General features: G+C 39.4%; 1 protein-coding gene and 1 pseudogene across 6 annotated transcripts in view; one reads left to right on the top strand and one right to left on the bottom strand.

Moving 5' to 3' along the window:
• Positions 1 to 22576, bottom strand: part of ELAVL4 (ELAV like RNA binding protein 4) — a 95779-nt gene that overhangs the window by 60096 nt on the left and 13107 nt on the right. The window lies entirely within an intron of this gene.
• LOC128928162 (Y-box-binding protein 1 pseudogene) lies at positions 17876 to 18833 on the top strand (annotated as a pseudogene).

Genomic DNA, 22576 nt, shown 5'->3' with positions numbered 1-22576 from the left:
TATCAGTTACCCAAATGTGCATATGTACTTTAACGAAACATTCTGTATGGGTCTCACAGCCAACTTTGCAGCTGACCAGGTTCCAAGCCCCTGACTAGCCCTCCTTTCCTCTTTTGAATAGCAATTAAGAACAGAATTACAGTCAGCATCCAGGATAGAGCATTGAGGAGGTTCAGTTGACTTCAAACTCTAATGGTTGCACAAAGCACTACATTAAATCTTTTATGTTTCTGTGATATATTTTAAGAAACATTATACAGGCAGAAAATTTCAGGGATAAACTATTAGAGCGGTGCACAATAACGTAGGCACTCAAATCCTGTCATTGTAACTGTCGATGGTTTGAATGACTAATTACTCACACTCAACGCATTAACCTCACCCCTCCTACCACTCTTTTCTGCAAAATATACAACAAAAGCAAGAGGGAAGGCTTCAGATGTGCAGCTGCCAGATCATCACCAGGGTTGTTTATCTCTGCAGAGGGGAAGTGAGGAGTGAAGGCACAGCCAGCCTCCTGCTCCTGGAAAATAAAAAGCCACCCCTTTCTTCCCTTCTGGCACCTCTCAACACAATCCAGGCTCCTTTTGTCTACCCAAGTTACCTGTAACACTACTTCCTGGATATGTCAGGTCATACGCACATTTAAAAAGGGTTTATTTTCACTATGACTAGATCTGGGTATGTTAGATAAACAGAGATGGATCCGAGATGTGTGCTGGGCCTGGCGATATGGCAATAACAAAGACAAAGAGAGGACTCTTCTTGAATCCACAGTGTGGATGTGCAACAGACACCAGAGAACATTAGGGTCCATGAAGCCCAATCCTGTAATTTCGAAGTGGAGGAAACTACGGACCAGAAGGGGGAAATGACTTGCTCAAGGGCACACTGCTAGTTAGAGGCAGAGATGGGACTGGAGCCCAGGTTTACAGATTACCTCCTTTGTGTATTTTTGTGACAATCCAGTCATGGTCATTTGGATGAGGATTTATTTGTCCTTTTGGGCAGGGAGTGAGGGGTGGTCATATTATAGAAATGCACTTGAACAGGCTGGGCATGGTGGCTCATGCCTATAATCCCAGCACTTTAGGAGGCTATGGTGGGAGGACCGCTTGAATCCAGGGGTTTGAGACCAGCCTGGGCAACATAGTGAGACCTTGTCTCTATGAAAAGCAAAAAATAAATTTAGCTGGGCATGGTGATCAGCTTGCCTGTGGTCCCAGGTACTTGGAAGGCTGAGGTGGGAGGATGGCTTGAGCCTGGGAGATCAAGGCTGCAATGAGCTAAGATTGTGCCATTCCACTCTAACCTGGGAGATAGAGTGAGACTGTCTCAAGGAAAATAAAAGAAAAAAAAATGCACTTGAACAGATGTATGGAGACATGTTTACCTCCATACTTTTCTGAGTGTAGCACTTTACAGTTCATAAAAATTCGTGTCCCGAATGCTGAGGTTCACAGCACAGAGTTCACATGTGTTTTGTTTATTACAGCATATCCTGAATATAGAACAAAGCCTAACAATTGGTAGGTCCCAGATAAAGGACTGTAGAATGAATGAAAGTCATTACATGTCCATTAGCTCACCGGATCCCTCAAACAACCCTGTGAAGTACAAGCCAACAAAGTATTAATATCATCCCCATTTTACAGATAACAAAGAGAACAGGACAGGTAAGCAACCAGTCATCTATTGAGCACCGATTATATGCCAGGCATACACAAATATATTTCAAATGCAGATTTTTTACAATTTGTAAAAGTGTGGTAAAATACACATAACATAAAATTTGCCATCTAAATCACTTTAAAGTGTACAGTTCAGTGGTTATTAAATACATTCATATTGCTTTGCAGCCATCACCAGAATTCTTGTCATATTGTAAATCTGAAAGTCTATACCCATTAAACAATACCTCCCCATTCCCCTACTTTCCTCAGCTCCTGGCAATGAACATTCTACTTTCCATCTGTATGTCAAATACAGATTTTAAGAAGCATTCATTCAAGCAGGAGGGTTAAACCTTGGGCTGGTATGGGCCTACTAGAGAACCTAATGAATGCCTTGGCCCTATATCCTCAGAAAAATTATACTCATACAACATTTTATGTACACTAAAGCTAATCTAGTATCTCCAGATTGCAAGTTCCCAAATTGTTCCTTCCCATTCAAACCTGCAGCATTTTTGGAGCATATCTGTGTAGACTAACACTCTCACTTCTTACAGGAAAGTTTAGAATCCGGCCTTACCCCAGCTCTTCATTGACCTACCCTCTACCTACTCCCCACACCAAGGTGGCTGAGAACTGTTAATTAAGCATGTTGGCAGTGTACAGTGTCTAGCGTCTTCACTTGGCCCCTCCACACCTTCATCTCAGCCCTATTTAATGATTCAAAAGGAAGAGAATATAACCTGGTGGTTCAGGGCAGCCTTTGCTCTTACTGGCATAAAAAGGACTGAATGAAATAATGTACATGGAACACTCAGCACTATTCCTGGCATGGTAATCCCTCCACAGATGCTAGTGGTGACTGATGCTAATATTATTAGAAGAGAACAAGGAGGAAGATAAAAACCAATACCTAAGAAACTAGGTTGGGAGTTAGACAAGAAAAGCTGATTAGCACTATAATCAAAAGTAAAACCTCTCCTTCCTTCCCAAATCACTCTTTTCATATGATTTTTTGCTCTCAGAATTCATTAATTTACTAATCAAACAAATATTTATTGATGAAGGGTTCACATGTCAGAGGAGAGAGAGAGCAGTACATCTTGTGGCCAGGAAAATCTTTGAAGTATATTAAGCAAGACTACTCTAAAATCTAAAAGTGTATGGATGTACTAAAAATATATTTAAAGCTCCCTTAAAAATTTTTTCTCCCTCCCTCCCTCTCTCCCTCCCTTCTTTCCTTCCCTCCTCCCTCCCTCCCTTCCTTCCTTCCTTATTTTTGACTCGGTCTCTCTATGTTGCGCAGGCTGCACTTGAACTCTTGGGCTCAAGTGAACCTCCCACCTCAACCTCCTGAGTAGATATTTATTCCATCAGCTCATGACTTTCTTACATCTCCTTCCATCTTCCACTCTTCACAAAGCTTTAATTTTCTCAAGTTTGGGGGCAATCAGGCTAGAGTTACAGGATTGATCCTCTTCCTCACAATTGAGGAGAATCATTGTCCCTACCATAGTCTTCTCACCATCCTGCCAACCACACCATATTGTGTCCTTGTCCTAATATTTTCCCAAAATTGTAGTATGAAAATAAAGATGGGAAGTCCCCAAACTGTTCCTTCCATTCAAGCCTGTGACATTTTTGGAATACTTCAGTGTAGACTAACACTCTTTTACTTCTTAATAGCAAAGTTTAGAACCCTGTCTTACACCAGCCCCTCCACTTTACCTACCCACTACCCCACTTTATTATTTTGCATTTACATATTTTAACCTAGTTAACCTACACCTTCTTTCAGGATTTACTTCGTGAGGCAAATAAAAGGTTACAACTTTACCTGCCCTGTTACAGAACTCATTACTGACATTCACCATCTAAGAGCCCAGTGCAGGGTCTTTGTACACCTGTCACCATACTTTTGGCAGTCCTTAACTCCCAGTTTTCTGGTGGAGATACAGCCTTACTGTTTAATTCATACAAAAGGATCAAGAGGAAAGAACGAAAGAAGGTCACAGGAGCATGATGTTTCATTTACAATATACTGTTACCCTCTATCTTCAGCCACCTTTAAATGTCAGTATTCCCAGAAATGAGAAAGATGTTAAAGGAATGTACTGATTGCAAATATGTCTCAGGTGTGTACATCTGAGACTCACACATGAATTTTATTAAATATTTTAATGAGTATGTAAAGGTGTTTTCTTTTACCATGTTGGAAGGACTTTTGAAAATATACATATAAAGCTAACCCTTACGTAATAGAACAAGCTTTCCCAGGTGCATGAAGAATAATGTTTACCAAGGGCAGTCACTGAATTGAACCATTAAAGAAATAGATTTAAATTATTCATGAGAACAAAAATAAAAGTCCTAATTCTCTTTGTAGGCATTTCCCACTTAACCCTTGTAAAATTCTGACATGCCATATGTTAGACTCTGGTGGACGCAATAGCCCAGACTATTGCATCTCACCCGCCTTTTAAAGCCTGAAAAACAAATTCCCAAAGTTAGAAAATTACACAGCAGGCTCTGTGTTCCTGAAGACAGACATTATTTTTTGTAAAATTCCTCACTTCTCTTTTTGCTCCTTAAAAGATACTAAAAATGTCCTTACAACCCCCCAATTTCATATTTCTTTAACGTGTCTTACATCAGCTCATAAAATCTATTCTCTCCCTTCCTTCTTTTCAAGAGGCTTTAATTCACTCAAGTCCCTTCAGGTTAATATTTTTTTCTAAATGCAGCACTTTCTTGGTTATGATTCAACTGTGAAGGAGACATATGTTATTAATGGGACCCAAGAGGAGGGGCTGAGGCTGATGATCTGATAACTCTAGGAAAAGGGAACTTGGAAATACCACCCTTCCAACCAAATTGCACGTGATGACTCACCAAGACCACTGGACTGAGGGACCGTGGCTAAAGACTGTACTCATGTTCCCCAAAACCATTCATACCATGTTTCTGTAGTTTCTGCTGGAAGGTAACTAGAAAACTCTAGAAAAAAATATTTAATTCCATCCAGGAAACACACGCTGACAGCTTAATAATACCTTTGGGCAGATGCACAAATAACCTGAAAGACCTATTTACTCTGGGAAGTTATGTGGTAATAAATTCTCAGCATATCCTTAAAACAAGTGTATTCAATTCAACACAAGTTTATTGAATGCTATTCAATAAGCCAAGGCATTCTTCTAGAAGGTAGGAAAACAAAAATAATTTGGTCTCTACCTATTGAGGGTTCAAGCTGGGAGGATGGCAGAGGAGGGCAGGCAAACAATTGATTAATTAAAATTGATTTTATATCCCTTTCTTTCAAGCAGTCCCCTTCAGGGTTTCTCAAATGACTCCCCCCTCAGCAAAAGCATATAAATCATATACACTCAGACTAATCCTGTTCTGATACTGAACTGACACTTCTATTCCTGGTATAAATGCCTGCATCCTAAAAAAATGACCTGTTTACTTGTCGACTCTTTGTTTTGTTTCTACAATGAAAATATAGCGCTTTATAATCTAAAAGGAAGTTATATTTGTAACAATGAGGTAAGCGTGAGGCATCCCTTCTTTGAAACAGCATCTTCTGCTCTGGAGATGAATACCAGGCATGCCAAAAGTATTCTCAGTGGTGGTAGTCAGGGCTTTTAAAAAACCAGCAGCCACTGGAGAGAACAAGAGGCATTAATACTTAAAGTAGTAGGACGAGCACAGATATGAAAAGCATAATCAAAATTTAATTTCTCTTAGGCATCATTCTCAAATTCACAGAAATCCAAGTTTTAATCTTTTTCCCCAGACACATCATACACATTTCCCCTCCTAAATAAATACTGGCCTCCTTTACATCTTACAACGTTTCTTTAGAGTTTCATTTTGGACCTAAGATGATGTCCTGGTGTATCCATCTTCTGGTAAGACCCCTGGGTGTTTGGTTTTGACTGACTTTTACAGCTAACTCTCCAGAGCTGAGGGACAGCCTGATCACTTAGCACACTGTAAAGATGAGGAAACCCTTTCTTTATCCCCCACAATTCAGTTCCCTTTTCCAAAATGGCCAGTAAACAAATAAATAAAGTCTCATACTTTCAATAAGCTTTAAGTCAGATTTGTAAAAGACAAATGTTTGCATTTTAATAAAAATACAATTTCATGCACAAGCTAAGTCTTCCTTTAAAACTATCAGCTCTAATAAAAAAAAATCTATTGGAAAACAATTCCTTCCCATTCTTTTTCTTAAGCCCTTCTGAATTCTGAAGGTTTAATGTGGATAAAATAACTAAAATGCCTAATAATAATCTCTGGATACCTGTTGGGATGGGAACCAGTTGTGATGGGAAATACGTTATTTTCATCTTCCATACAAAGAACAGTTAATGAATCATTTGAAAAACTGCCCACAAACTGATTAAGCCAGACTTATTTTTCCAATTAAATGTATTAACAACAGTCAATGGCACAACATTAGTATTGTATATTTATAAAATGCCTGCTAGTGGCTCAGTGGCAGCAAACTCCTGAGGTTTAGCTGTAAACAGCAATGTGCTATTCTACATATGTAACATGATCTAAAACATTAGGTCACATCTCTGAAATTAAGTTTATGCACACTCAGATTAAATTCTCCAGAAATCTACATAGAAATGTATTTTATTTTGAAAAAAAAAAAAACACATGTTTTCTTAGCTATGTTAAGGGAGTGAAGGGAGTTTGTCTCTAGAAAAATCTGTGTAGCAGCCTCATTCTTTTTAAGAGAAATTGTATAATGTCAACGGCTCTTCTAATTGTGCAATTCAAAAAATTAAGTCATTCTGAAGGTAAAGATAATAAGTGAAATAAAATAGCTCTTAGCACCTCAATGTGTGTATAACTGGTCATGATAAATTTTACTCACAATTCATACAGCCTCATACAGCTACATGTTCATTCATGAAAAGATCCTGAATGTCGTTCTGGTAAAGTAGTTTTAAATCTGAGAATTACTTTATCACGCTTGAAACTTTATTGTTAACTTCTCCCTTCATTGCCTGTCTTCCTTTATTTTTTATGTAAGAGATAAACATTAGAAAAAAAGAACTTCTTGACTTGATAGGGGAACTTTATCCCTCAAACTTCGTCTGAGAGCCAGTTGGACACCACTGCCCCTGGACATTCCCTGGGAAGGTAGCAGGGGCAGGAGTAAAACTGGACTCCACTGAATCAGTGTTGGTGAGAAATCAGGCCTGGGCAAGGAGAAGTGCGCCTTTGAATTATTTGTGGGCAACATGTTTACACAGAAACTAGAAATTTAAGGTTTGCAACTGTCAAGTTCTAAGATGCAGTGAAATAGTCTTTCTTATAATTATGGGTGGAAGGAGAAATTGGCACATCTTTGCTTATGTTCATATTCTTGGACCTGATGATCCATTCCGAAAGTCAGAAAAGAATCCAAAATTCTGCAGACCAAAAGCACGCACAATGAGGTACATTAAGAGGAGCGCGAAAAACAGAAACAGCCCAAGGGTCTAACAAGGGGGATGGCTAAATAACTCATTGTACAGTTTTTGGATACAGTGTTCTGCAATTGTTAAAGTTAAGTTTATAATAGGTTTTTATAATGTGAGAAACTGTATATAATGAATGTAGAAAAAGAAGTGAAATAAAAGATTGATTAACTCAATTATATAAACATGCATAGAGTAGGAGAGAAAAATAAAGAACACTAACAATAAATGGCAGAATTACAGCTGATTGTTACACTTTCCTCCATCTTTATTTGTCAATTCTGTTTTGTTTTTACAATGAGAATATAGCACTTTCATAATCTGAAAGGAAGTTGTTTTTTAAAAAAGAAAGAAAATGTCAAGTTCTTCAAACCCGTTTAGAGCCACAGTATTTAAAATGATTCTATCTCCTCCCCAGAGCTACCCTGTAGGATCTCTCCTTGGCCACACTCTGTTTGTTACTTTATTAGAGGACACACGGGAGCCCAAATGAATAAAAATCACATTTCTAGAAAGAGTCTCTGGTTCAGTCTCCCCTTCTCCTAAATCACTGCGAATTAGCAAGGTTACAATCTTGGGTCTGCCTATTGCCTGGCAGCAATCTTCAGGAGGACAGCAAGGAGAGAAGGTGATTTATAAGAAAACCATTCCCTGGATCAGGGAGTGAAAAGTACTGATCCGTTCTAAAAGCTCCTGCTGACAAAATCCGATGTTATGAACATTTTGCACTTGGACAAAAGCTCCCACTTTTCTTAATTACATGGTTTGAGCAGGAGTCTGCTTTCAGGATCTGCCCAATCACACAACAGCCATTTATTTTCCCAACTGCAGCTGCCAAAATTTTCCTGATCGCTGTTCTGTGCTCCATCTTCAAGGACACCTTGCGAATGTATGACACTGTCAAGCTGCATTCCACACCATGCTTTTTAAGCTTCTCTCTCTCTCTTTCTTGCATTTGAAGATCCTCCTAATACATATTGATTAAAAATATCACGAACAAGAAGCAAAGTAGAAGAAGAAAAAGCAAACAAACAAAATGCAGAAATCACAAGTATCAGAATACTTATGTCTGCTCTGAGGCAAGGACTTTTTATGACATTGAACCACTAATATTCTCTGTCCTCTGTGTGATGGGTTTGCTTTTGTTTTCCATATTAGGAAAATGAGTGCCAAATCTTTAGCTTTCTGTGTGTAAAGAGCACAGGACTTCACTACAAACTTCTATGTCTTTTTATTTTTAACATAAATTTTACCTCTGAATTTATCTTTAAAAAAAATCCTCTTAGTTTCTCTTAACTTCAATTTCTTCATTTTTCTGTTTTTTTTAAAAAACTCATACTATACATATTTTTATGATTTGCCACATAAAATAGGATTTTAGACTGAAAGAGAATTAAAAAGTTAGTATTTCTGTTTTCAAAATCTTTTGCCTTTTGAAAATATGCTTTTGAAAGGTCACACTCACTAACTGGGCAAAAGTCAAGTTGGTATTTTTAAAAATCAGAAATAAGACTTTTAAAAACACATGATAAAATTTCAAAAATTATATTTGTATTATAATTCAAGCTGCATAATCTACAATTCTCAGATAAGGCCCTTTTAGAATTAATTTACTATGTCTCTAAGAACAATTAGTATATGATACATGGATATTATCATGTATACTTATCAAATGGATATAATACATGTATTTTGAAACTAAAATATTACTTCTTTGAGTAGAGTAAGCTTGTCCTTTGAATTACAGACACAAAGAAAATTTGCTTGGTAAACTCTTGCAACTCTTAATACATTCTTTTTATCCTAGAAATTTGCCTTTCTAAAAAGTACAATATTAACACATATTCAGATTCTCTGTTGTCAATTAGAACAACCTAAAATTTCTTTAGTTACAGGAATATATTTGAAAGCAAATTATAAGCCACAATTTAATGATGTTAATATAGTGCTTCATTGAACAGCCCCTCCCCCAAACTGAAGTTAGTTCTCTAAAGAAGGAATAAAAGCCAAGCTAAGTTCCCTAACATTAATGAGTTCCTTTGATGGGCCAGAAACCATTATGTTGAATGGCAGGGATATGAAGGAGAGAAAAAGAGTTCCTGCCTGCAAGGAAGTAAATAAATAAGTAAATAAGAAATTACTGTGTAATGTCATAAATGTAGTAATGGAACAGTATATACAAAGTGCCTCAAATATGACAAACACTCAATAAAAGGAAATCCTGTTACAATGCTGATTAAAAAGTGCTTTGGGTTACACAGGAAAATGTTTAGGCAAGTAATTATCATTAACTCCTTCCAATACTACTAACAGTAAAAACATAAGACATGGTGAGAGGTGTCTTTACATATACCATTTCACTTAATTCTCACACAACTTTGAGAAGTGGGTATTGTTATTCCTCTCATCTACAGATGGAGAAGTGCTGTCATTCTATACATGATGGAGAAATGAGGCTTCAGACAGTGTTTATGTCACTCAACTAGGATTGTAACTTGAACTCAAGGCTGAAACCAAATTCATGCCCTTTCTTCAATCTCTGAGTCTGAGGATTTTTCCTATCACTATGAAGTGCAACCCAGTAATCTTAGAGAATGTAAATTATCCAATCCTATTAAAATCAACTAGCTTGTGTATGTGCTGTTTATTAGTCAGTAAATACTGCCAAATAAATGGGTGTTACAGGAAAGATAATAATTCGAAATTCTACATGGTGTAATGGGAAAAGTATGAGATTTGGAGGTGATCTGACTTGGATTGGAAATTCAGCTCCAGCCTTGACCTTGGTTTAGCCAGTCGAGACTCTCTGCCGTGCAATTTAAGTTTACTCATTTGAAAAATGTGAACAATTCTATCTGCCTTGCAGGGTTGCCATGAGGATTAAAAACAACAAATTTTAGGGGATCTGGTTCAGAGCTCAGCACACAGTAAGCACTCAGTACATGTTAATTTTCCTTGCCCAAAAAGTAACATTCTGAAATATGTGCCCATTAAAATGTGCTGCAGGTGGCAAAGTTGACTAATCTAAGAGCTGGTAAGATTTGCCCTTGGAATTTAATTTCTGAAATAGAAAAGTATACTAAAAACACTACTGGCTGGGGAGGTGGTTCACTTCTGTAATCCCAGCACTTTGGGAGGCAAGGCGGGTGGATCACTTGAGGTCAGCTGTTCAACACCAGCGTGGCCAACATGGTGAAACCCCAGCTCTACTAAAAATACCAAAATTAGACAGCCATGGTGGTGGGCGCCTGTAATCCCAGCTACTTGGGAGGCTGAAGCAGGAGAGAATCACTTGAACCTGGGAGGAGGATGTTGCAGTGAGCTGAGATCCTGCCACTGCACTCCAGCCTGAGCGAAAGAGCGAAACTCTGTCTCAAAAACAAAAACAAAAACACATTACTACTCATTACCTATGCCAATAGCTATTCTTTTCATCTTCACAATGCTCCACAAACATTCACTAATAAGTTCTCACAATAATGCCAAACTGGAAAACACATAGCAAAGGGGTAGGGAGTCGTGAATTCTAAAAAAGACATAATCAAAGTACGGTTTTTGACACAAACACAATTTCTGGTATCTTTCGCCCTTTCAAAAAGTCCTCCACTATGAATGGCTCAAGTTAGGTACTTCAAATGTAAATAAGCAGTCAGGGGTTTCTGATTTCCTACAAGGAAAACCATCATGTTTTCATCGGAAATTTCAGATCACTGCCACAGTGCAGTCTGCATACTGATAGCAGAGGGCCTTTTCGGCTTTCCACAAGAAAACTCCGGGAGGAAGAGCAGAGCTGTTCTTGGTCCATCTTCCACTTGGACAGCTCCTTTCTTCCTGTGTACCCCCAAGAAGCAGCTAAACTGACAGAATGCACTTCAACAGGGTTTTCCAGGGCACAGTCAGAAAGGTGTGGGGGGAAGTGTAGAGATAACAGAACAAGTGTTATTCCCCCTGAAGAAATGAGACTAACTCTTACAAAGCCCTTACAAAACCTTCACTTAAAAATAATAATAATAATTTTTTATAACGATTAAATTACATGTGGACTCAGAGGATTTTGTAAGTACATTCACACTTATCACCTCACTTAATTTTCATGAAGACCCTGAGAGATGGGGGTGGAGTCTTCCCTTGCCATCACTTGCATTTTACAGGTGAGCAAACTAAGGGCTAAGGAACAAAGGAAGGTAAAGCTAACTAGCCTCTATTCAGGTGGTGCAAAGCCTGGATCTGAACTGACATCTTCCAGTCACTGACTTCCATCTTCCTTCTTTACCCACTACAAGTTCCATAAGCCCTGGAATGCGTATTGCAGGCAACAGCCTTCTGTAGCCTTCTGCAGCCAGCAATGACAAACCAGAGCACACTGTGTTCTCTCCTGTGCCACACTCTGCACATAAGCACTCCCTTGGCCTGGAAAGCCCTTCTCTCTCTGCCATTAGACCTAACCTGCCCCTTCCCCAATCCCCCATTGTGGCACCTACCTCTGTCCCTCATACACATTTCCCTTACAGACGTGCCACACAGCATTGAAACTCTCCAGCCTCCTATCTTTCTCTATCACTGGACTGTGAGCTCCTTGAGGGCTGGGACTGTGTTTGATTCATTTGTAATTCCAGGGATGAGTGCAGAGCTCCTAATTTTGCTGGTAGTACAAATGAATAAATGGATGACTCTCTAGGTCCTCACAGCTTTCTATAGCCAAATCTGCTTTCCTTGCCCTGTTCATCCTCACTTCACTCTAACCATAAACCTCTCTTATCTCTCTCCTTTTCAGAATCAATGCAAAAGTAGAAGCAAATTCATTCTTTTAAAGCTATATTGACCTTATCATTTTTGTCTCCCTCAACTTCCTTCAAACTATCCCAAAAGACTATTTGCTAAACCTGGGGTCTTCCATTTTCCAAGTAAGGCCATCTTAACAGCCTTTTTTTCTTCATCTCCACATAGGAAATTAGATCTCCTCTGTTTCAGGCGTAAGCTCATATTTTATTTTCACGTTGAGTCTGAATTTGGCTGAAGTGTGCAGTACCATCTTGACGTTGACAGCCCCAGAGAACATTTCCACCTGTAAGAGTTTCTGCAAGTCAAAAGCCAGTGGGGGCTCTTAACATTTTCCTGCAACAACTATTAGACCTGAGCATGCCTGGCATGTTATTTCTTTTAAATAAGTGAATAAATAAATTATCATTTAATCATTTTTTTTTTTTTTTTGAGATGGAGTCTTGCTCTGTCACCAGGCTGGAGTACAGTGGCATGATCTTGGCTCACTGCAACCTCCATCTCCTGGGTTTAGGCAATTCCCCACCTTAGCCTCCTGAGTAGCTAGAACTACAGGCACGCGCCACCCCACCCAGCTAATTTTTTTTGTATTTTAGTAGAGATGAGGTTCACCATAGCCAGGATGGTCTGGATCTCCTGACCTCGTGATCCGCCCGCCTCAGCCTCCCAAAGTGCTGGGATTACAGGCATGAGCCACGGCGCCTGGCCTCATGTAATCACTTGTACATCCATTCAGTTAACATCAATTTAGCCATGTATTAAGTATCAGTTGCATAGCATAATGGTTAAGAACATAGTCACCAGAGCTTGACTGCTCAGCTTTAAATTCCTGTTTAGCTGTGTGACCTTGGACAAGTTACTTAACCATTCTGTGTCTCAGTTTTCCAAGTGTATTGGGCCATATCAATAGGATAACATTGATAGGCTTCACAGAAATGTGGTTCACAGGAATATGGCAAAGATTAAATCTGTTATCATTGTTGGATAACTGAGTTCCATGGCACTTGATCACTGCCCTCTAGGAATTCAGTCTTGGAAGGTTAGTAGACATTTGAAAACAGACGAAGTTCCAGATGCAGTGAGGCAAGTACCATATTCTGAATGCCTTTGGCAGTAGGTCCCTTCCATGTCTTTCCATATGTGTCCACCGAAATGCTTTTGCCATCACCATCTAAATTACCCTGCCATTTTGCAAAACTCCTCAGAGCCCACCTCCTTGACCTACATGGCCTCAGACAACTCCTCTTTCTCCTCTGTCCTGGTACTCACCACTTGCTTTTTACCTGCCTGTCTTCCCACTGACAGGGAATGCCTTGAAAATAGGGGCTAAATTTTGGTTGACTTCTTACTCCCAGCATGCAGTACATGGGGGAATCCAACCAATGCCCACTGAATGGATCAGCAATCAGAGGCAGGTGCAGGGTGCTAGGAGAGTTTAGAGGGAAAGCACATAGGGACATAGGAGGAAATATCCTTACCTCCAACCCACCAGGCTTCTTTCTCAGCATGCTGAGATAATTATAAGAGGAATGAGTGATTCTTTATTTTAAAAGCATTAGCTTACTCTTCCTGCTCAGTTTATTTTACATGAGTGCAGCCATCAAGATCAAAACAAATGTGAATTAGTGATCAAGGGGGTCAAATAAATTCTGGGTGAATCACAATACTAACATGCCATTAACCACAAGAGGAAGAAAATATTTAGCGTTTCATCCAGTGCCCTGTATAAAACATGCACTGCCAAATATTTGGAAAATCATTCTTTTATTCTTAAGCATATTTGATGGAGAGTATTGTTTTGTTTTTAAAGTAATTTCAAGTCTACACATTGCTATTGAAAACAAAGGAGCTTTGGGATGAGAATAAACTGTGCCCTTTTTTCTCTTTCTCTTCAATCTTAATCAGGTAAATTGATTTTAATCAGTGAAATTTAAAAGTTTAATTTTAATCTTCAATTTTATTGAATAGCATACACAATGAACAGAGGCGATACAATACATAAAAGTTTATACCTACATTCCAAAACTAGTGCTTTCCAGTTGCTCTCACCAGAGCATCAAGTAGGTTTATGTATAAATACAGTTAGCATATGAGTCCTTCCTTGAAATTTTTGACCTATGAAAATAATCAAATCATCCTTCCCCTTCATCCCCCATTAAAAAGTAAATATTCTAACTTATTACTAGAAAGAATTGGACTCAGGATTTAAGACTCCAGAACGCTTTTAACCAAGTACTTTTCATCATAGAGCCCCAGGCCTCTAAAAGCCTGTGACACCAGGAGGATGGAGCCAACACAGTTTTTGACAGAGACCAGTCTCTATCATACCGATTTACAGCAAATCTAATCTGATTTTCTTCATAGTCATTTCTGAGATGATATATCTTCAGTTTTGAGATGATCTCTCTTTTTTGAAAGTTATAGAATGGGAAGTAGCTCTCATTTTTAGTCTAAATCTTTTCTCCCTGTGAGCCCTGAAATAAATTACCAATATCTAAAATGCACACCCTAGGGGGGACTGAACTTATTTTCAAAATCTTCCTTTATTAGATGCCTACTATGTGCCAGGCCCTGAACCGGATTCTTTACACATGTTAATTAGTTCATCTTCTAAACAAGCTTTGGAGGAAGGTATTATTATTCCAATTTTACAGATAAGGAAACTGAGGCTCAGACAAGTTAATGACTTTACCAAGACCCCACCACAAGTAAGTGAAGGAAAAAAACACCCCATTTTGCAGATTCCTAAGATGTGCTTAACCAGCAGAATACTCATGGACAGGTGGAATCCTATGATAATGCCAGTGACTACCTCATCTTATAGTTTCAGGCTCCGGAAAGGAGCCATCAGCAGATCTTAACAGCCTTACTTGAGAAGACATTCTGGCTGACCCTGTCCTTAGATGAGTGATTGGCCAAATCCTCCTCCTGATCTTCCCGGAACATTTATCCCATTTCACAGTCTAACACAGGGAAATAGAATAGAACCTCTCTTCACAGGCCGGGACCCCTGGCCTATTTATGAGTTCTCTATGTTAAGTTTCCCTGAGGCTCAGACACCTCAATTCAATTGACCAATCATTCCATGGATGACCACCTTACACCAAATGCAGGTCAGGCAAGTCTGTGTCCAAGGGTTAGTAGCTGGACATATGAAGCTCAACCTTTCAGAGTAGAGCACTGACTGTGCCAGCTCATCAAGCAGAAGCAAGTCACTGGCAGAACTATTGTGGCCTAACTGTGTGCCCACAAACAAGGACTCATTAGTGTCACTCTCTAACCTAGCATCTCTTATTTTTTAAACAGCATTTTGCTATGTGAAATTATAAAATACCACATAGTATATAATATCTATCTTTAGTTTATTTTTTTATAAAGATACATAGTCTGCTACCTAGGCTGGAGTGCAGTGGTGTGATCACAGCTTATTACAGCCTCGAAATCCCAGGCTCAGGTGATCCTTCCACCTAAGTCTCCTGCATAACTGGGGCTGCAGGCACATACCATTATACCATGATTTACTTATTACTTACTTACTCTACTACATCTTCCCCTCTAAAATGAAAACTCCTTAAAGGCAAGGACTTGTCTTAGTCACTACTATCACTATTACCTAGTACAGTGTTTGGCAGGCATTCAACAAATATTTGAAGAATGGGAAACAAATTAATATTATATGATAACAGTAACGATGATGATCATTATCAGTTTATATGCCAAGTAACTGTTTTAAATCCTTAATATTTCATTAGTCCACCACATCCTCACAACAATCCCAGTTTACAAATGAAAAGTTGAGGCATAGGGAGAGGAACTGATTTGCCCAAGGTCACAACTGATAAAGCCACAATTTGAATACAGGCAGTCTTAATTAAAAGTCCCCATTACCTTGGATGGTTGAGGCTGCAGTGAGCTGTGATTGCACCACTGCACTCCACTCTGGGTGACATAGTGAGACCCTATCTCAAAAAAAAATCCCTATTAATAACCAGTAGGCTAAATGCCTCTCATTAATTCCTACCTTTTAAGGGATGAGTAATATAAAATAGGAGAACATGAGCTTTGGAGTGAAACAAACTAGGTTTTGAATTCCCAGTCTGATATTTTCCTAGCCATGTTACCTTGTACAAGTTACTTAAACTACATTGTTCTCTTTCTTCAAAATGGGAATAAAAATATCTGCTTCTTACAGTTGTGACATTTAATGAGATAACCTAAGTAAAGTTCTTTCTGCAAAGCCTGACACAAGCATTACAAAAAGGGTCACTATTATTGTGATGTGTCATTGTTAACTGCATGTGGTACAGGCAGCAAGTGACATAAAGGAGTCTAGAGGAAAGAAGAATCTGAGCAATTACAGGTGAGTCATGGTGATCAGGGAAAAGTTTCATGTAAATATACTCAAAACCTTCAGCTCAAAGTTATAGAACTGGGGTTGGTCAGCAAGCTGTGTCAAAACCAGTCTTCATAACAAGGGAGATTTGGGTCCAATATCCACTCATAGTCTAGGGGGCACCTGATGGGAACACATTATGAAAAACCTAATTAATATCTAACTATATCAGTTAACAATTACTGAGCACCTACTTGGTACCAGGCATAAAGATAAACCCAGTGTTGACTGTTGAGGCAGCAGTAAAACCTAGACAAGTAAACATTTGATTATGTTGCGTCGAAGACCAGTGATGAAATGATGCTGGCAGTGTTAAGAGAGACAGCTCCAACCCAGAGTGAGGTAGGGCAAGGCTTTCTGGGTAACACTGGCCTCCTATTTGTTTCATGAAGCCAGGTGAAGAAAGTAGAAAGATGTTGGAGTCTGAGGGATCTGTGTGAGCATCAGTAGGGAACACTGTGGTGTACTTCTACAGTGGAGCATGAACAGAAGGCAAACAGCCCCAAGATGGGAGGCTGGAAAGGAGAGAAGGAGTCTGGCCACAGAGGGGCTCCTGGGTTTTGTGAAGCTACCTGGACTTGGTCCTGAGCCACAGATCAATTAAGTAGCCATCTCTGAGATCTCATCTTAACTGTGTGCCTGTAGCAAATACACTGTTTCTTCATGATATACAAACAAAACAGCACTGGGAGAGGGAAAAATACATTATTTTTTAGGCTTACTGTCGAATTTTCTTTAGGGCCCTATTTTCTTCCTGAGTAGATCACAGGTATTTTTAGCAGTAGTGTAGTATATTACTTCATGACACTGTTCCCCTTTTATGCTCTAAAGTTGTTTTAAATTCAACTCTGTTCAGCAAATGTTACCCTCCAATTCCCAGCACTGTACCCTGAGTGAATTCGTAAATATTTGCTGAATTGGGCTGAATGCATCTAGCAACTACTGTATAAGGTAACATTGTGTCAACAGGCAAGGATGAAACATAGGGGTAGGTGGAGATAAACAGATGAATATCAGAGCTCACTCACCCTCAATAAACTTGAAATTATAATGATGCAATTGAGACATGCATATGACAATACAGGCATACCCCAAGGAGGACGGTAGAGTGCTGCATTCTATCAGAAGTGACCTTTGCAGGTGGCGGGTGTCTGAATCCCACTTCTCACAGCACATTCACCAGATACTCAGCTCTTTGAGTGCAGGAGGCCATGTCTTTTTTACTACTAAATATTTATAGACTACCAAATAGTAAGCATTGGTAAGCTTTTATCAAATGGGTCTATTTAATCCTAACAATCCTGATTGGTTTTAATCCTTTTACAAATGTGGAAACTGAGGCTTAGAGAGGTAATATGACTTCCTTGAAGTTATAAGGCTAGTAAATGGCCTAGTAAAAATAACAATAACAGTTCAATCGGTAGCAGGAGCGGAGAGCGGACCCCAGAGAGCCCTGAGAAGCCCCACCGCCGCGGAGGCCTAGTTACCATCACACCCCGGGAGGAGCCGCAGCTGCCAAAGCCGGCCCAGTCACCATCACGGCAACCATGAGCGGCAAGACCGAGACCCAGCAGCAGCCGGCCGCCCGCCGCCCGCCCCACGTGGCCCCCTGCCGCCCCCGCCCTCCGTGCCGTCAACCCCAAGCCCGGGACTACGGGCAGCGGCGCAGGGAGCTGTGGCCTGGGCGGCTTCATATCTGCGGCGCCTGCCAGAGGGGACAAGAAGGTCATAGCAACGAAAGTTTTGGGAACCTTAAAATGGTTCAATGTAAGGAACGGATAGGGTTTCACCAACAGGAATGACACCAAGGAAGATGTATTTGTACACCAGACCGCCTTAAAGAATAACCCCAGGAGGTACCTTTACAGTATCGACGATGGGGAGATTGTGGAGTTTGATGTTGTTGAAGGAGAAAAGGGTGCAGAGGCAGCAAATATTACAGGTCCTGGTGGCCTTCCAGCTCAAGACAGTCAATATACAGCAGACCATAACCTATGACCTATCCACATAGTAGGGGTCCTCCACGCAATTACCAGCAAAATTACCAGGATATTGGAATTGGGGAAAGAACAAGGGATCAGAGAGTGCTCCCGAAGGCCAGGCCCAACAACGCGAAGGTTCCCTCCTTACTACATGCGGCGACCCTATGGGTGTGGATCACAATGTTCCAACCCTCCTGTGCAGGGAGAAGTGCTGACAACCAGGGTGCAGGAGAACAAGGTAGACCAGTGAGGTAGAATATGTATGAGGATATAGACCACGATTCCGCAGGGGCCCTCCTCGCCAAAGACAGCCTAGAGGGGACGGCAGTGAAGAGGATAAAGAAAATCAAGGAGATGAGACCCAAGGTCAGCAGCCACCTCAAGGTAGGTACTGCGGCAACTTCAATTACCGAGGCAGAAGGTAGAAAACCCTAAACCACAAGATGGCAAAGAGACAAAAGCAGCCGATCCACCAGCTGAAAATTCGTCCTGTGCTGAGGCTGAGCAGGGCAGGGCTGAGTAAATGCGGGCTTACCATCTCTACCATCATCCAGTTTAGTCATCCAACAGGAAGAAATATGAAATTACAGCAATAAGAATGAACAAAAGATCGGGGCTGAATACCTTAAGTGCTTGCTTTTTGCCCGTTGACCAAATAAATATAACTATCTGCCTTATGTATGCAGCATGGAATTTTTATTATTTTTACCTAAAGATGTCTCTTTTTGGTAATAACAAACGTGTTTTTTTTTTAAATAGCAATAACAATGATAATAACAATCTTCCATTCTAAGGAAGCCCACCTTTTATTTATCATTCTCCAAATGTCTCTGCCATGGGAATTGCTTTTCACAATAAAATGGAAAATATTCTGTCTGAATGAAACTTAAAGTTTACAATTTGAGTTCTTGAGCTCTTGTTGGCTTTTCTGTGCTGCCAGTTTTAGGAGCTCCAAAAGGCACTGAATGGATTTGGGACAGATGGATCTGCCCACATTGCAGGTAAGAATACCAGTGCCACTAGGCATATACAGCTAAACATATGAAAATGTACCGTGTTTCTTTGCACAAAGGTTCCCTAATCCCTAGAGAAGAATTAATCCAACTTCAATTCAGCAGAATAAATATTTAGTGAATGCCTACTGTGTGCCAAGCACTTTTCTTAATACTTCTAAAATAAAATATACAGTATTCTATGTGCCTGTCCTACCTCCTGTTGTGATAAAATAAATCCTGATTCACATTCTCACAAAGTAAAACACAAAGGGCAGCTAGTAAACCCTCAAGGACAGAGACTGACTGACCCACTTATCTTTTTAGAGGAGTGCAGAGCTAACACCTAGTAAGCACTTTAATATATTTTCACGGAACAGAGTAAATTTTTGAAATTTTATTCTGAAATCAGACAAATCTGGCTTCAAATCAAATCCTGGCCAATCAATTACTGGCTGTGTAACCTTAATCTACCCCTCAAAACCTCAGTTAGCTTGTCCATAAAATAGAGAAATTAACATTTACCTTTTAAGTTTGTTCTAAGGATTAAAAGAGATGGTATTTGTAAGGCACAGTGCCGGACTCAAGAGCTCAAGAAATGAAAGCTAATCTCATTATTACTAGTCCCACCTCTAGGTCACCTTCACTACTGATTATTGTCACTTTTTTTTATTATATTGCAGGTTCAGCTAGGTAGCACAACTAAGGTATAAAGTTTCCTAGTTAATAAATATTTTGGTTAATAGTTCTTAATAGAGAGCCCCAACATATATCATGCAGACATCAATAGTTATCAAAGATGTAAGATACGATGCTTCATATTAAATCTAAAACAACTAGAAGTCATCCTTTCTTTAATAATTTGTAAGACACTAGAGATCTTGCAATGCATAGTTCTAAAAAAACTGACTGCTATTTTTCCTTTGGATAAATAGCTCACAGTTATCTAAACCAGTATTTCTCCAACTTTTCTGACCATGACCCAACAAAGTAAAACAAAAAAGTAAGGAACATATTGAACACCATATTGAACACCACAGCTTCATATCACAACTCAGAACATAGGCAACTGAAACAAAGACTCATAAAATAATACTTACTCTTAATAAGTACCATCCACTAATATTTTCTTTTCTATTTTATTTAATTCTATCATCCCATTGTTTTAATTTTTAATGCTGGTCAAGACCCAGTAAAATATCTATAGGTAAAACTAGAACCCAGTAACTTACTAATATTGTTATCCTGTCCAATAGAGTGTATCAAAGATACAATTCAACTGATCCTCCCATTAAACCATGAAGTTGTATTCATTCTGTTTTACATATCAAGATGCTGAAAGTCAGAAAGGTTAGGTTAGTTGGGTTTAATAGGCTCCCATAAGTTGATGACAGGTCCAAGATCCACAAGTCTAATTCTGTAGTCCAGGCTCTTTAAAAATCAAAAATAAAAACAAAACCCCCAACAAAACCCATATTATGACAACTCAATTTAATAAACATTTTTTTGAGTACTTACTATGTACTAGACATTGAAATAAGAGAGCATTTGACATGATCTCTGCCTTCCAGGGCTAACAGATGATGAAGCAAGACAAGTATGCCCTGGTACATGTACTTGCAAGTTTGAAGTGGTACCTTTTTATACTGGAGAAACAAAGTGTATTCCCCACTCACCACCATCTTCTCTCTGGCCACACATTATCCCACAAAATGAGTACTGGGTACCTGTTGGTGAGAGAATGCAGTGTACTCCACTAATGGCACATTTCTTTACAATCTGAAATAAAGTCGATATTTTTCCTCCTGCTTTCTGCCACTGTAACCCTAAAAGCAGTCCTCAATGTGACTTCACCAATGAGCATCATCATCATAACATCACATTATGACCAGAAGAGTGCTCTAATGCCAATTCCCCTAACCAATATCTAATTTAGAAATATCTTTAGGGTGACTTCAACTTCTGAGAAATAACGACTTAAAAAAGACAGGTCTTGACCCTGAAAAAGAATTAAGAAAGGACAGTCCTCTGACCTAAGACATTCCATAGCTACCACTTCAAAGTCAAAACACCTGAACCTTCCTAAATCATAGCTTTTTTCCATCTCTATGGGAACTTTATCTCTTCTTATTTATACAAAGGCATATCACTTTATAAAGTTTACTCATATGATTCCCTTCACGTAGAATTCCCCTTCTAATTTTCCATCTATCCAGCTTCCCTGGCTCCATTCAAATGGCATTTCCTCTACAAAGTGTGTCTCCTTCCCCCAACAAGAACTAATGTCTCCCTCTTCTGTACATTGTACCTCCACTGCTGAGACACTGTCCAATCATTTTGCCTCTCGTTGTCCTTGCTTACTATAATATGTTTTAAATACTATGATGTTCCAGGAGGCATCTAGAATATGGTTTATGTGCAACAGACATGCAATATATATATTTGTTGATTCTCCAATGAAAAATTTGATATAGAAAAGAAATTACCTTATTTTCCCCCAAGAAAAGTAAACTTTGGCTGTGCTGCACATATTTCCAAATGCTCTGGAGCGAGGACTTCTGATATTGCTAAACATGCAAGCTTAGTCAAATGTTTAAGCTTTATTTTCTATCAAAAGGAGTTAAGAGTACCTGCCCTAATTACATTAAAGAGATCAAACTGACACCACTGGGCAAAAATTATACAATGCTGAATGAATATGAGAGATGATCTCTACGGTCACAGATCTGTTAAAAGCAGAACTATGCTGGGAACAGCTGAAGTTCTAGAATGCAAACTTGTTCTTCTGTTCTTGAGAAATGGGCGTGGGATAGTTCAGGAAGAATACTGTTAAGATTACACTAACTGCAAGACCATGTCTCCAAAATTCGAGGACTTGAGACCTGTTTAAAAACAGAGTTCTTAGTAGTCTGGGCGCAGAGGCTCACACCTGTAATTAATCCCAGCACTTTGGGAGGCCGAGGTGCGCAGATCATGATTTCAAGAGATTGAGACCATGCTGACCAACATGGTGAAACCCTAACTCTACTACAAACAAAAAATTAGCTGGGTGTGGTGGCATGCACCTGTAGTCTTAGCTACTCGGGAGGCTGAAGCAGGAGAATTGCTTGAACCTGGGAGGCCGAGGTTGCAGTGAGCTGAGATTGTGCCACTGTACTCCAGCCTGGCGGCAGAGTGAGACTCTGTCTCAAAAAAAAAAAAAAAAAAAAAATCTTACTAAAGCATTTTTAAGCTCCAAGTCTTTTTTCTTCTCATGAAAAACTTTAGCCAGAAA

Source organism: Callithrix jacchus, chromosome 7 (genome assembly GCF_049354715.1).
Source record: "Callithrix jacchus isolate 240 chromosome 7, calJac240_pri, whole genome shotgun sequence".
Classification (NCBI taxonomy): Eukaryota; Metazoa; Chordata; class Mammalia; order Primates; family Cebidae; genus Callithrix; species Callithrix jacchus.
This window is presented reverse-complemented; position numbering and strand designations above follow the sequence as displayed.